Raw genomic sequence first — 14977 nt, 5'->3', positions numbered from 1 at the left:
TCAATTAAGGAAATGTGGGGATTATCAAGGAAAATATGAAATTTGTTCAAATGTTCTTGATGGGTCATAACAAAGACAAAATTATCTCATGTACTTAAATTTTAAAAAGGGAATTAAAATAGATGAGTAGACATAAAATGAGAGACTTCTGCTAAATTAAAGAAAGTCTGGGTTGTTATCGACTTGCAAAAGTGAAGTAAGTTACCATTTAGCCACATGAATCACTATGGGAAGTAATCAGGCATGCCAAAGGACGTCCACCTGAGGGTGACATTGTGAAGGGAGGATTACTTGATATCCAGTTGTATTGTTTCTGTTTTTATTTGATTGACTTTTTAACTTTGCTTGTTTGTTTTTAACTTTTGTTGATTTCTCAAGGGGAATAGACAGCTATATGGAAGTGGAGAACCACACAGTCCTATCACAGTTCCTCCTCCTGGGACTGTCAGAGGATCCAGACCTGCAGCTCAACCTGTTTGGCCTCTTCCTGTCCATGTACCTGGTCACAGTGCTTGGGAACCTGCTCATCATCCTGGCAATCTGCTCTGAACTCCACCTCCACACCCCTAGGTACTTCTTCCTCTCCATCCTGTCCTTTGTGGACATCTGTTTCACCTCCACCATGGTCCCTAAGATGCTGGTGAACATCCAGGCATAGAGGAAAGACATATCTTACACAGAGTGCCTCATTCACATGTATTTTTAATGTTTTTTGCTGAAATGGATAATTTCCTACTGACCGTGATGGCCTATGACCGCTTTGTGGCCATCTGCCACCCCCTGAACTACACGGTCATCATGAACCCTCACTTCTGTGTCCTCCTGGTTCTGAAGTGTTGGCTCATCATCTTCTGCAGTTCCCTGCTTCACATTCTACTGATGAAGAGGCTGAGCTTTTCTGTAGGCACTGAAATCCCACATTTCTTCTGTGAATTAGCACAGGTTCTCAAGGTGGCCAGTTCTGATACCCTCATCAATAACATTATCTTGCTTGTAGCAACAGCACTCCTCTGCGTGTTTCCCGTCACTGGGATCCTCTTCTCCTAGTCTCAGATTGTCTCCTCTTAATGAAGATGTCCTCCTCTGTGGGCAAGTCTAAGGCATTTTCCACCTGTGGGTCCCACCTCTGTGTGGTCTCCTTGTTCTATGGAACGGCACTTGGGGTTTACCTCAGTTCTGCTGTGACCCATTCTTCCAACAAGAGCACAGTCATTTCAGTGATGTACACTGTGGTCACCCCCATGCTGAACCCCTTCATCTACAGCCTGAGGAACAAGGATGTGAAGGGGACCCTGGGGAGACTCCTCAGCAGAGCAACCTCTGGTCCTTGAGGGACATTGACCTCAGAACTATGTGGATGCTTGGGTCTCTGAGGCAAGGGCTGTGAGTTTACATAGCATGACCCTTTTCTCCCCTGAAAAACATGCTTCTTCCTATTTCCATTCCAGAAACACCTTTGACTTTGCTTGTATAAGAGTTTGTATTGGTTTCTCCTCAACCACTTCATCAGTACATCCTTTGTAAGTTTTCTCCCCCCAGATGTCTTCAATCTATGGGGTCCTTAATCTAAAGCTGCCTTCTACTTGGGTCAGATTTGTCCTGAGCATCCTAATTTAATGTTTGAAGCCCTTATCATGGCACATGCTGACACTCATTGCACCACCATTTTCCTTTTGAATGTGATGATCTTCTTCACCTTAAAGGGCTTAACCTCCTCTTCTTCCTGAAGGAACTGGTATGAAATCATATAACAGTCAAAAGAAAATGATTATCATCTCACGACTGTGGTTGTCACTTGACTTGTGTGACTTTATTCATTCTGAAAAGATTACTTTGAGACATTTTCTGTCTTTCACATAGTTTCTGAATGAAAGAGACTTGGATTAGAATGGAGTATTTGGGACCCTAAAACTGAGTACAGACTTCTGACTTTGTTGTGCTACCTTTTGTAACAACAGTGATTAGATTTTGGACAAGGAACCTGGAATCTGGGAATCTTTGAAAGCTGGCTTGGTCCTATGAATCATGATGATAAAATGCCTAGGAGAACACTGAGATATTGCTTCATTCTTTGTGATCCCCTGTTTTTTCCTTTCTTCCATATTTCCTTCCTTCCCACATTGCTTCTTTTCTTCATTCCTTTTGGCTGTTTTACTGATTAATGTTAGTTATCTCTTCTTCCTTTTCATGACTAATATTTCAGTGTAAGTATGCACCACAAATTGTTTATCCATTTATCCAATGATGACCATTGGGGTAAGTTTCTTGGTTAAGTTCTTAAGAATAGGGATCCTGTGGATAGCATGCACACATATTTGTTTGAGTACAGGTAAGTGTTGCATAATGACATTTCAGATAATGGCAGACCCCATATATGTATGACAGTGGTCCCGTTGCATGATATTACCCCCAAATTTTGTATCCATCTGAGTTTTTGTGAGAACACCTCATGTTTGTACAGAACATAAATGTCCTTATAATGTCTTTCTCAGATCTGTCCTCATTGTTAAGTTAAGCAACAAGTGACTGTACTGTTTTTAAATAATTTGGCCAATGTATCTATAAGTAGGACCATTGGGTCACATGATAATTGGGTATTTAACTTTTTGAGGAATTGTCAGACTCTTTTTAATATTACCTGGTACATTTTATATTCTAATGTTTAAAGATCCGATTTCATCATATCCTTGCCCACACCTGTTATTTTCATTTTATAAACCAAATAGCTCCTAATGTGTTCTCAAGTTCTGTCTCATTCTACTTTTAATTTCCATTTTCCTGTGATGTATTAGCATCATTCTAGAAGTTTGTTGGAAGTTTACATACTGTCAGTGGAAAAACTTCTTTTCAGGTCTTCTCATTTTGTAATTATATGATTTATGCTTGTGTTTCTCACCTATAATTTCTTTTTTCTGGACACTTGATCTGGATAAGTGTTTTGTAATTATTTCCCCATTATTTTGGGGGGGGGGGAATTTAAATATACATATCTTTTGGTATGTGATAGATAAAACCAGACCAAATACAATGGGACAAACTTTTGAGTACAATATCAATAGTCATAATCTATATAATATTTATACAATATGTTGCATAGAAAATGAAGAATACACATGGTCTTATTGTATCATGTTTTCTACTGCAATTAAAAAAAACACAAAACACTGTTGAGAGGAAATAAACAAAACTTAAAGAGGAGATTTGGTGAGAAATAAGGGCATATATATTATAGGTATAGAATATTGTCTAGCTTTTGGTAATAACTCAACAAATGTTAACTGATTTTAGTATTTCCAAATAAAATTCTTTTGTATGTTTAATGTTTTTTATTAGAGTATTATAGTTATATATCATAGTGAATTTTATTCCGACATACAAGCATGGAATATAAATAGCTCCTGTTCAGTTCCCAGTACTTCCTTTTCCCTTCCCCCCCTTCCCCTTCCTCTACTCCTGGTCTTTCTTCTCTTTATTCATTTATTTTGTGAATTGGTGCTTCTTAGATACACATAAAAGGTGTAATTCACTGTGATATATTCATATGCACATATATTTCCACATATGCATACACACACATACACACAGTATAACTTGGTCAATTTTATTCCACTTCCTCCCTTTTTCCATCCTTCCTCTGTCCCTCTCAAATCCCTTCCTCTACTCCACTTTCTATTTTTAGGGGATTCCCCTTTTTTCTTTATTGTATTCTAACTTCCACATATGAAAGAAAGCATTCAACGTTGACTGTCTGAGGCTGGCTTACTTTACTTACCACAATGTTCTCCATTTCCATCCACTTACCAACAAATTTCATAATTTCATTATTCTTTAGGGCTGATTAGAACGCCATTGTGTATGTATACTGCAATTTCTTTATCCACCCATCTGTAGGTAGCTACCCGGACTGGCTCCATAACTTGGTTGTTGTGAATTGTGATGCTGTAAACACTGATGTAGCTGTGTCCCTATAATTTGCTGATTTTAGGATCTTTGAGATATATGCCGAAGATTGGAACAGCTGGGTATGTTGTTTCATTCCCAGTTGTGTGAGGAATCTCTATACTGCTTTCCAGAGTGGCTGTACTAATTTCCAGCCCTACCAACAATGTGTGAGTGTACTTTTTCTACAATTCTTTGCCATCCTTTGTTATTATTTATGTTTTGGGTGATTGCCAGTCTAACTGGAATGACATGCAATCTGTGTAGTTTTTATTTGTATTTTTCTGACTGCTAGGGATATTGAACATTTTTGCACACATTTTTTGGTCATTTGTCTTTCTTATTTTGTGATGTGTCTGTTCTTTTGCCCATTTTAATTAGTTTATGTTTTTTTTTTTTTGGGAGTTGTTTGAATTATTTATATATTCTAGTTATTAATCCCTAGTCAGAAAAATACCTGGCAAAGAGTTTATCCATTTATCCTCTATGTAGGCTCTTTTTTCACACTCCTAATTGTTTCCTTGGCTGAGCAAAAAACTTTTTAACTTGATTCCATTCCACTTAATCATTCCTAGTTTTATTTCTTGGGCTTTAGGGGTCTTGCCTGGTACAGTCAATGCCTGTGGCATTATGTTGGAATGCTGACCCTATGTTTTCTTCCAGTAGTTGCAGAGTTTCTGGTCAAATTTCCAGGTCTTTTGTTATTTTGATGTGACTTTTATGCAAGGTGAAACATAGGGATCTGGTTCCATTCTTCTGCATATGCATATCCAAGTTCCTAGCGCCATATTTTAAAAAGGCTATCTTTTTAAAAAAATTATATATGATAGAAGAATGTGTTACAATTCTGATTACACATATAGAGCACAACTTTTCATATCTCTGGTTGTATACAAAGTATATTCATACTAATTCATGTCTTCAAGCATGTCCTTTGGATAATAATGATCATCACTTTCCACCATCATTTCTAACCCCATGCCTCTTCCCTTCCCCTCCAACCCCTCTTCCTAGAGTTCATCTATCCCTCCCATGCTCCCTCTCCCTATCCCACTATGAATCCGCCTCCTTATATCAGAAAAAAACATTCGGCATTTGGTTATTTGAGATTGGCTAACTTCACTTAGCATTATCTTCTCTAACTCCACCCATCTACCTGAAAATGCCATGATTTTATTCTCTTTTATTGCTGGGTAATATTCCATTGTGTATATACACCACATTTTTTTTATCCATTCATCTACTAAAGGGCATCTAGGTTAGTTCCACAGTTTAGCTATTGTGAATTGTGCTGCTATAAACATTGATGTGGCTGTGTCCCTGTAGTATGCTGTTTTTCAGTCCTTTGTGTATAAACCTAGGAGAGGGATAGTTGGATCAAATGGTGGTTCCATTCCCAATTTTCCAAGAAATCTCCATAGTGCTTTCCATATTGGCTGTACCAGTTTGAAGTCCACCAGCAGTGTATGAGTGTACCTTTTTTCCCACATCCTTTCCAACACTTACTGTTGTTTGTATGCATAATAGTTACTGTTCTGACTGGAGTGAGATGCAATCTTAGAGTGGTTTTGATTTGTGTTTCTCTAATTGCTAACAATGATGAACATTAAAAAGGCTGTATTTAAACATATGTTTTGACACCTTTCTCAAGTATCAGATGCCTGTATATATATCTTCTATTCTATTCCATTGGTCTTTATGTCTATTTTATTGCCAGTTATATACTATTTTTCTTACTATAACTCTGTAGCATAATTTGAGATCAGGTATTGTGATGCCTTCAGCATCACTCTTCTTGGTCAATATTGCTTTGTCTATTCTGTATGATAGTTTTCCATTTTTTCAAGTATATAATTTATTGATATTAACTATACTCATCATGATGTACAATATAACTTTTGTGGGTATTTTTGGGTTGGTTTGTTTGTTTTGGTATTGGAGATTTAACCGAGTATGTGCTCTTCTATGCCTGGCTCATTTCTCTTACCATAATGTCATACATGTTCACCCAAGTAGAAGATAATGACAGGTTTTCCTTCTTCTTATTCCTGGTCATGTATGTTTGTGATGATGAATGCTTAGGTTGATTCTACACCTTGCTTATTGTGAATAATGCTATCATGATAATGGGATTGAACACATATTTTGAACACTGAATTTGGGTAATTTGGATATGTACATAGTAGGGAAATTGCTAGATCATATGGCAGTACTGTAATATTTGGGGGGAACCTCCATACTTTTTTTCTATTTTCTCCAACAGTGTTCAGAAGTATCCCTCTTCTCTATACATTCATCATCACTTCTTCTGTGTTTATAATAAGACAAATTCTAACAGGTGAGAAGTGATAGCTCATTGTGATTTTAAATTAATTACCCTGGTGATGAAAGAAAATGAGCATTTTTTTTTTTTCATATACTTGTTGGCTATTGCCTTCTTTTGAGAAATGTCTATTCAGGTCCCGTGTCCACTTTAAATAAAGTTATTTATTCTCTTATTAGTATGTTCCACGTAACTTGAATATTCACCTATTGTCCAATAAATAGCCTCCAAATAAATTCTCCTATTCCATAGGTTGTTTCTTCACTCATTGGATTATTTCTTTACTGTATAAACCACTGTATTGGTTTCTCACACATTAGAATGGTTGTGATTAAATTGTTAAAGATAAGAGATAATTATTGAAGAGGACATGGGGGATGGAAATACTTGTATATCATGGGTGGAAATATTAATTAGTAAAATTATAAATTAGTAAAACTATAAATTACTACAATACTACAGAAAACAATAAGAAGTTCCTTCAAAAAAGTAAAAATAGAACTACCGTATGATCCACTGATCCCAGGAAAAAGTATATGCCTGAAGAAATAAAATCAGTATCTTTTGGTATTTTCACACCATGTTTTGATCCAATAACAACAGCCAAGCTGTAAAATCCACATGAATACCCATCAACAAATGAGGGGATGAAGAAAATGTGGCATGCATATGTAATAAAATACTATTCCAGCATGAATTAAAAGAAATGTTATGGGGCTGGGGCTATAGCTCAGCAGTAGAGCACTTGCCTCACATGTGTGAGGCACTGGTTCGATCCTCAGCACCACATAAAAATAAATAAATAAATAAAATTGAGGCATTGTGTCTAACTTAAATTGAAAAATAACTATTTTTAAAAATATGTGCACACTTTAAGCATATACAATTTAATCTATCATTTTAGAAATAAATAAATCTGAAAATAATTAGGACAAGTAATCACCAAGAAAGGACATCTTTGCCTCAACAACATGGTGCACACAAAATGGTCCATGAAACTTCCAGTGCTTGTTTCAGGAGAGGTAAGTCACAGAGAGACGGTTCCTAGTGCTACAAGCACAAGGACAGGGTCCCTAGAGGATCCAGGTTCCAGGTTCTTGATGTGAGCAAAGAATTGAGTGAAGTGTGAGAGGTTGGCAGGGAGACAGGGGTTACTGAGAGCAAAGGAGATCACTCTGGGAGAGCTGGGGGCTGAGCTGCCAGGTAACTCCAGACCCAGGTCACACAGTGGAGCTGGCTTTTGTTGGGCTGTGCTGGTTCTCCCCCTTCTCCCCTGGTGGATCTGGGGTTGACTGGCATCTTGATTGACAGCTGAATTCTATATAATTTCTTTACTGCTGCCCATGCATAAGTTTCTTCCCCTCCCCCCCACCCCAGAAAATGCACAGGGGGAAGCAATCTGCAATGCTAATGACATGTTAACTAGCAACAAGTTCACTTAATTTGAGAACTTGGTCTACTGTGTATCTCCAAGATTGGGGACTTTCCCTTCATGGTCTCAAATTCCCCTGGTGGAAGTCTAGCTTCCTCCTTTGAACTACAAGATGATCCAGTGTCCCCTCATAGGAAGGAGCTTGAGGTGGGGTGTTGTGAGGGCCTGGGAGGAACCCAGAGCCCTAAGGGGGTGATCTCTTCCCACCCTTATCTCCCACCTAACACTGGGATGTGCTCCTTCTGGACATGAGACTTCTCTTTGAGAACTTCTGGTGACTTTCAATTCAAACCAGAAGGGGAAACAGTTTCTCCTTAGAGAAAATAAAGCTATCTCATCCCAGTGCTTCCTACATAGAAAAGAAATTGAATGAAGATTTTACATTCTGCTATCCTCTTTATACCCCAAGGGAGCTGTAATGTTTAGAGACCAGAAAGACAATAGCACAATTTATCTAATCAGGAGCTCTGAGAATTCAGCACTTGAGATGCCCAAGGTTTAAACCTGCTCCTGATGCTCCTCAGCTACAGTTCTCTGATCCAGCCTCAGTCAAAACCCAAGTGGTCTTTCTTGGGACAGAAGGAAAGGATCAGGGACAGCCGTCTGAGAGAGTTGGTGTGCCCCAGTGAGGCTGGTAGAGTCAGAAGGAAAGCCAAGGAGGACGTGGGCACTGAGGACTGTCTCTATGAGAAACACTCTAGAAATGACCCTGTTTTGCTCAGTTTTTGAATCTATAGTCCCTGTACCTTGAAGGAGCTTGAGCTTTCATTGACACCTCTCTCCCAGTTTATGTTCTGTCTCCTTCTCTTTAGAATCTAGAGCATGTTTCCCATCAGAGATAGATTCTGGAGAGTCTCCTGTTCTTCTCCACTCTTTCCCATAAACTGTGGTCTCTTGTCAGGGTTCCTGAGTCTAATTGTTTAATTCTTGATTGTGCCCCAGAGATCTATCATGCAGAAGGCATTGTCTATTTTGTTTCTAATTTAATTGGACTCTTCTGTTCTATTCCCTATTTTTATGCTCAGATTTGTTTTACTCATCATCCTTCCTGTAGCTTCATACTGAGGTGGTCATTTCATCTCTGTGTCCATAACAGCACCTACCAGTAACATGATTATTTCTGCCTTTTGACACTCACTTCAAGTTCTGCTTCTCGTGTTAACAGTCCCTTGAAATATTCTGGAAAATTTGAACTTGGAGGAGAATGCATTGTCCTGTCCGAGTACTTAACACAACTGCTCTAGTGTTTTAATGAAGCTGGTCCTCTTGATTGTGGTTGGAAAATAACTTCTGTTTATTGGGTTAGGAAATGGCCCTTGTTTTCTCTATTTACTGACAGGATCATCCCTGGCCCTCATCTCAGTGATGACAGTTACATTCTTTTTAACTGCATTTTTATTATGATATAATTTATATTCATTTGCCTATTTTTTTTTCTGATGAATTATGTTAACCAACATCCTTATGTGACTGGGATTTCCTTCCTACTACTGATATTAACTGTTAGCTCTCTGTTTGCTTTTTAAAATCATTACTATGGTCTGCAAATTATCCTTAAAACCCAATGTTGTTTACATACATAGGCAGGTGAAATTCTTGAGGATTCTTTTTACAATATAGTTGATTTTTTAGCCTCAACTGTTGTTACACATGGAAACTGTGGTTTGATTTCTTTATCACCCACAAGATGACAGGACCCATGTGAGTCCCTTAACCCAATTAGCACTCTCAGGCACTCACAATAACCACCCTTTGTCTATTGAGTGGAATGTAAACATTGATCTGTGAGAATTAAATTTGCTTTGTATTTTTCTAGGGTGACTCTGTTTCAGTAACCCTGAATATCTTATCCCAGTGCATCTGGGTATTGTCCACGAGCTCTGCTGCTCTGCATAGTCCCTCCCCACTGGAGAGCACGATTGGTCACCTGAACACTCTCACCTGGCCTTGAGTTTGGTTTTAATGGCAGTGTCCTTCTGTTTCCTCCTTTTATCTGTGTAGTCTACAAGCTTTTTCCTCTTCTAGGAAGGACTCACAGAGCAGGAATTCCCTGAAAGAAGCAGCTGCAGGGATCACCATTAATTAGAAGTGCTGCTTGAAGTCAGCAGAGGTAACCCACCTGCTGTACTTATGATCATCCGAATCCTCAGAATGCTGGCTTTGGTGGCTGCCAGAGCCTAAAAGGGAAATTGATAAATGAGAGCCTTGAGGACAGATTTGTTGAGATGCTATAAATAAAACCTCACACGTGTGATTATGTCACAGGAACTACATTAGGAAAAGTACCAGCACCTTCTCATCTGATTTTGCTCTTAAATACTCCTCTTAGAGAATATTTACTACACCTATTGTAGAGTTGAGTATTTGTGTCAAAGAGAATTGAAATAAATTTCTAAAAGTCACACAGATGAAAAAATGAGTGAACCTAAATTTGTTCCAGGAAGTCTGACTCAAAAACTCAATTTCTAAGTCATACTCTCATGCTATAATTTGGAGCTGCATATGTCTAACATAATTATCACATAAGAGGAGTACAATAATAGCATTAACAGTAGTAAGTTGTTTATCGAGATCTCACTATATAAAAAGGCATATCAAATTTGTTTGCTTAGATAAATTCACATAGATAAGGGAATAAAACCAGTAAGAAGATGATGAGACTTATTGATAATTTTTTTAAATGCTGGTCAGTGATATACATTTAAAATGGACACAAGACTACCTCTTGTCTCGGTGAATCAGTGTGATGAGAAACTCTCCTGGAGAGTAAAGGATGTCTATCCAAGGGTGATATTGTAGAGCAGACACTTCCAGAGTGGCTTTTGCTGTGTTTTGAACTCACCATGTGTCTTTTTCTTAAGCAGAAAAACCAGTGACTTGGAAGCAGAAAACCACACAGGACTATTGGAATTTGTCCTCCTGGGCCTCTTTGATGATGCACAACCATAGCTCTTTTGCTTTGGAATCTCCCTGTCTGTGTACCTGGTCACGCTGCTTGGGAACCTGCTCATCTTCCTGTCAGCTCTGACTCTCGCTTCCTGGATATTCTCACATGTTTATTAGTATGTGCACAGATCTCCAGTCTAGGGCAGATTGTGCATATGATGCTCCTAGAACATTATTGCACTTTGAGGTGTCATAGTCACACTCGTTTGTGTAGCTGCACTCTGATGTTTGCACAGCGTCAACATGCCTAAAGATGCATTTGACAGTTGTCCAGCAGGGCGTGGCTGTGATACTTTCAATACTTTAGTTAATACATCTATGAATAGAACTGCTGGATATTATGGTAATTGTGTTTAACCTCTCGAGCAATAGCCAAACTGTGTTTCCTCGTCCCTGTCACATTAAATGTTCTCACCACAAAAATGGTAACTGTATAAGGTAATGCTACATTATATTATTTAACAGTTCCATGGTGTATATGTACCTCAAAACATCACATTGAACGCAAGAAATGCATAACTCTTTATCTGTCAATTCAACAAAATAAATATGTAAATTGCAAAATTAAGACAAAATTGAAAAAAAGAAAAAGGATCTCTTTGTCTCCTAACATCGTGTACTCTAAAAGATCCATAAAATCTGCAAAGCTATTTCAAGGGATACATATCATAGAGGGATACTTCTTGGGATGTGTCCTTTTAGGCATTAAACTTTCCTTAGTAGATGCCTTGTGGCTTTTCAATCAAATCAAAGAAAAAAGAGTTTCTACTTGAAGGAATTATATTATCTCCCTGTACTGATGCCTATGCAAACACAAATTTAATGGAAACTTACCATTCTACTATCTTCTCTGCACACAGAGGGACATGGATTGTTGGAAGAGATATAGGACTATAACATAATTTATTTAACAAGGAGCTCTGGGAATTCAACCCTTGAGACAGTGGAAACTGTAAACATGCTCCTGTTGCCCCTCACCTCTAATTCTCTGATACCAGCCTCTGTGAAAACTCAGTGGTCTTCCTGGGGACAGATCATGGAGAGGAGACAGCCTCAGTGACAACCATCGGAGAGAGCTGGTGTGCCTCAGAGAAGCAGGTGGAGTGAGAAGGGAGGAGAGAAAGTGGATCCAGGCTTTGCTTCCAGACCTCTCTTTCTCAGCTTTTATTCAGTTTCCTTCTCTCCTCTTTGGAATCTAGAGCATTTCTCTTTTCAGAATTGGATTCTGGAGAGTTTTCAACTCTTTTCCACTCTCTATTAGAAATTGTAGGCTCCTGTCAGATTTCTTGCATTCAGTTATGTATTTGTTATCTTCTCATCAAAAAACTATTACGCATGAGGTACTATTTTGTTTTAAATTTGAACTTTTGTTTTATTCCTATTTTTCCGGAAAGATTCCATTTGCTCTTAGCCCTTATTACTTCATTACTGTTGTTATCATTTCACCTTCCTGCCTACGATAACATCTACAGACAACAATTATTTCTGAGGTTCAATCCTCGATCTAATTTACTTTCCTCATATTGTCATTCCCTTTAAATGTTCAGGAAAATATCAAAGGATTGAAGTCTCAGGAGACTTTCTTGTCATGTTCATGAATTTAACACAAATACTCTAGTGTTTTAATACAAGCTCTCCTGCTGCCTGTGGTTTGCAAACAAACATTCTTTATTGGATTAGAAAAGTATCCTTGATTTCCTTGTTTGCTGACAGCCTCATCCCTGGCATCTAAACACAGTAGTGGATATTAAATTTTACCAAATTCATCTTTTCTTTTGTTATTATGGTTAAATGCATCTTCATTGTCCTGTTTCTGTGATTAATCATGTTACAAACACCCGATGTCTAACTGGCTTCCATTTCTAGAACTGATGTCAATTGCTCATGGTGTGCTATTCTTTTTGTGTGTGTGTTGTGTGGCGCTAGAAATTGAATCCAGGGCTTTCACATGTGGGGTAAGTGCTCTACCCCTGAGCTCCATCCCAGATCTTAAAAAGACATATAAAGGCACTTATTTAATTTTACTAGTTTTTGTATAAACGTGGGAATGTGGCAAGCCAGGAGATTCTTTTGATGATAAGGTTGAGATGTTGGTCCTCACATTTATTATACACCCAAGCCTTGTATTTTCCCAGCACCTAAAATGTGACAGACACCAGGTAAGTCCCTGGAAAAACATGTAATAAGCCCAGACTGTGAAAACAGAGGGCTACAAATTATCACAACTTTACCAATATGATGGGGACTCGGGAAGATGGAAGCAGACTCTGCCTTGGACCACACATGCTCTATCTTCCCCTCCTGCTCTCGCACAGAGATGTTGCACATACCCTCCTCTCCAGCAGGGCCCTGCACATTCTGTTCTCCCAGCCTAGAATGCTTCCTCTTTCCTTCCCTCCTCTTATTAGCCATGACCCACCCTTCTTGTGTCAGTCCAAAATTTCCTATGTCAGAGAGATTCTTCAACCCACTTTCCCAGAGTAGCGATCCTTAGTTAATTTTTTTAAAGTTTTTAGGCTATTTTCCTTTTAAGCATTGATAATATTGAGCCTTTTTTCTACCATGGAAATGGTAAACATTTATTTTGTTTTTTTTTAATTGGTTCTTTCTCGTTATACATGACAGTAAAATGTATTTTGATGTATTATACATATATGAAGCATAACTTCCTGTTCTTGTGTCTGCACATAATGTGGAGTTACACTGGTTGTGTATTCACATATCCACATAGGAAAGTCATGTCTGATTCATTCTACTGTCTTTCCTATTCCCTTGCCTTTATTCCCCTTTGTCTAATCCAATGAACTTCTCTTCTTTCCTCCTACCCACCTTATTGTGCATTAGCATCAACAGAGAACATTTGGCCTTTGGTTTTGGGGGACTGGCATATTTCACTGAGCATGCTAGACTACAATTCCATCCATTTACAGGAATGCAATAATCTCACAGTTCTTTATGGCTGAGCAATATGCCATTGTGTATATATACTACATGAAAATATTTATTTTTAAAACTATATTTCTCTTTTAATATTCTCAGGTGGTTCGATATATAGAAACTGTGAACAATGAAATAGAATCTGCCACATACATGTTTTGACAATTAACTTTGCTAATGGTGACACAATGTATATCCACTCAACAGCACAGATGCATGAGCATTCATAATAGCATATTTCTCCTATTTTATTTTAATGGTGGTATGTTTTCTCATACCCTACCCCAATATGCAGTCCACATGCTCCCGACTCTTGGAGGAATTTACTGAGCAGCAATTTTCTGAACAAAAGAACCATAGTGATATTCATTAATTAGAAATGCTGTATGAAAGTCAAAAGAGGTAACAGACTTGTTTCATTTATAATGATCTGAATTCCATTCTTGATAGATGTCCCATTTTAATAGTAAAATTGATACATAATAGCGATGAAAGACAAATTTATTTTGATGTTTAGAAAAGACATTTACGTGTATCAAATGATCATCATATGTTCCAGGAACCACAGTAGAAAAGCCTGTGTGTATCACCTCATTTATTTTAACTTTTCCATTTTACTTTTCACCTCCTATTGCAAAAGTGAAGGATTTTCAGCTCAGAGAGTTCAAGAACATTTCTCAAGGTAATGCAGATGATAAGTTGGTGGACCAATATTTTATGCTCAGAAGTGTGATTCAAGGGAAGCATTTCTAAATCACATTTCTAATCTGGATCTTGGGAGAGTTACATATTCAAAATAATTATCATGGGAAAATATGTCAATGAAAGTATTAATAATTAATAATAACAACTATCATTTCTTGAAATTCTAGTGTTTACAAGGCATTTTAAAACCTTACAACAAATGTAATGATCATCATCATCACACTTTTAGAAAGAAAACAAAACACTGAGAATTACCTTGCACATGCTTGGGAAGTGTCAAGTCATAGGATAAAGTCTTTTTGAGTTCAAAATGCATGCTTAATCACTATTATAGAGCTATTGGAATAAACGTGTGAGGATATCCAAAGAAAATATATGAAATGTTTTCAATTATTTTGGACAGCTCCAAAGAAGAACTTATGTAGGGCTATCAATTCTAAAGAAAAACCCAAAGTAGTAACCTGATGATAAAAGAGAGATTCATGTTAAAGTAATGAAAATGGGAATAACTATACACACTTAAAATGGAAATTCATTGCCCATTACTTGAATGGACCATTGTCTTTGGCAGGAATCAACAGGGATAAAGAACCTCCATCCAAGGATGAAAATATAAAGTGACAACTGCCTGAGGTGCCACCTGGGTGTTCTTGGAGCATTGCTCTTGCCCCATCTGCAGCAGATACATGAATGAC

The 14977-nt window shown here is 37.8% G+C and overlaps 1 pseudogene; it reads left to right on the top strand.

Annotated features, from left to right (window-relative positions):
• Positions 1 to 394: 394 nt before the first annotated feature.
• Positions 395 to 1331, top strand: LOC114107555 (olfactory receptor 7D4-like; annotated as a pseudogene).
• Positions 1332 to 14977: the final 13646 nt, after the last annotated feature.

The sequence above is a fragment of the Marmota flaviventris genome, chromosome 1 (genome assembly GCF_047511675.1).
Source record: "Marmota flaviventris isolate mMarFla1 chromosome 1, mMarFla1.hap1, whole genome shotgun sequence".
NCBI lineage: Eukaryota > Metazoa > Chordata > Mammalia > Rodentia > Sciuridae > Marmota > Marmota flaviventris.
Note: the sequence above shows the minus strand (reverse complement) of the source record. Positions and strands in the feature narration are given on the sequence as shown.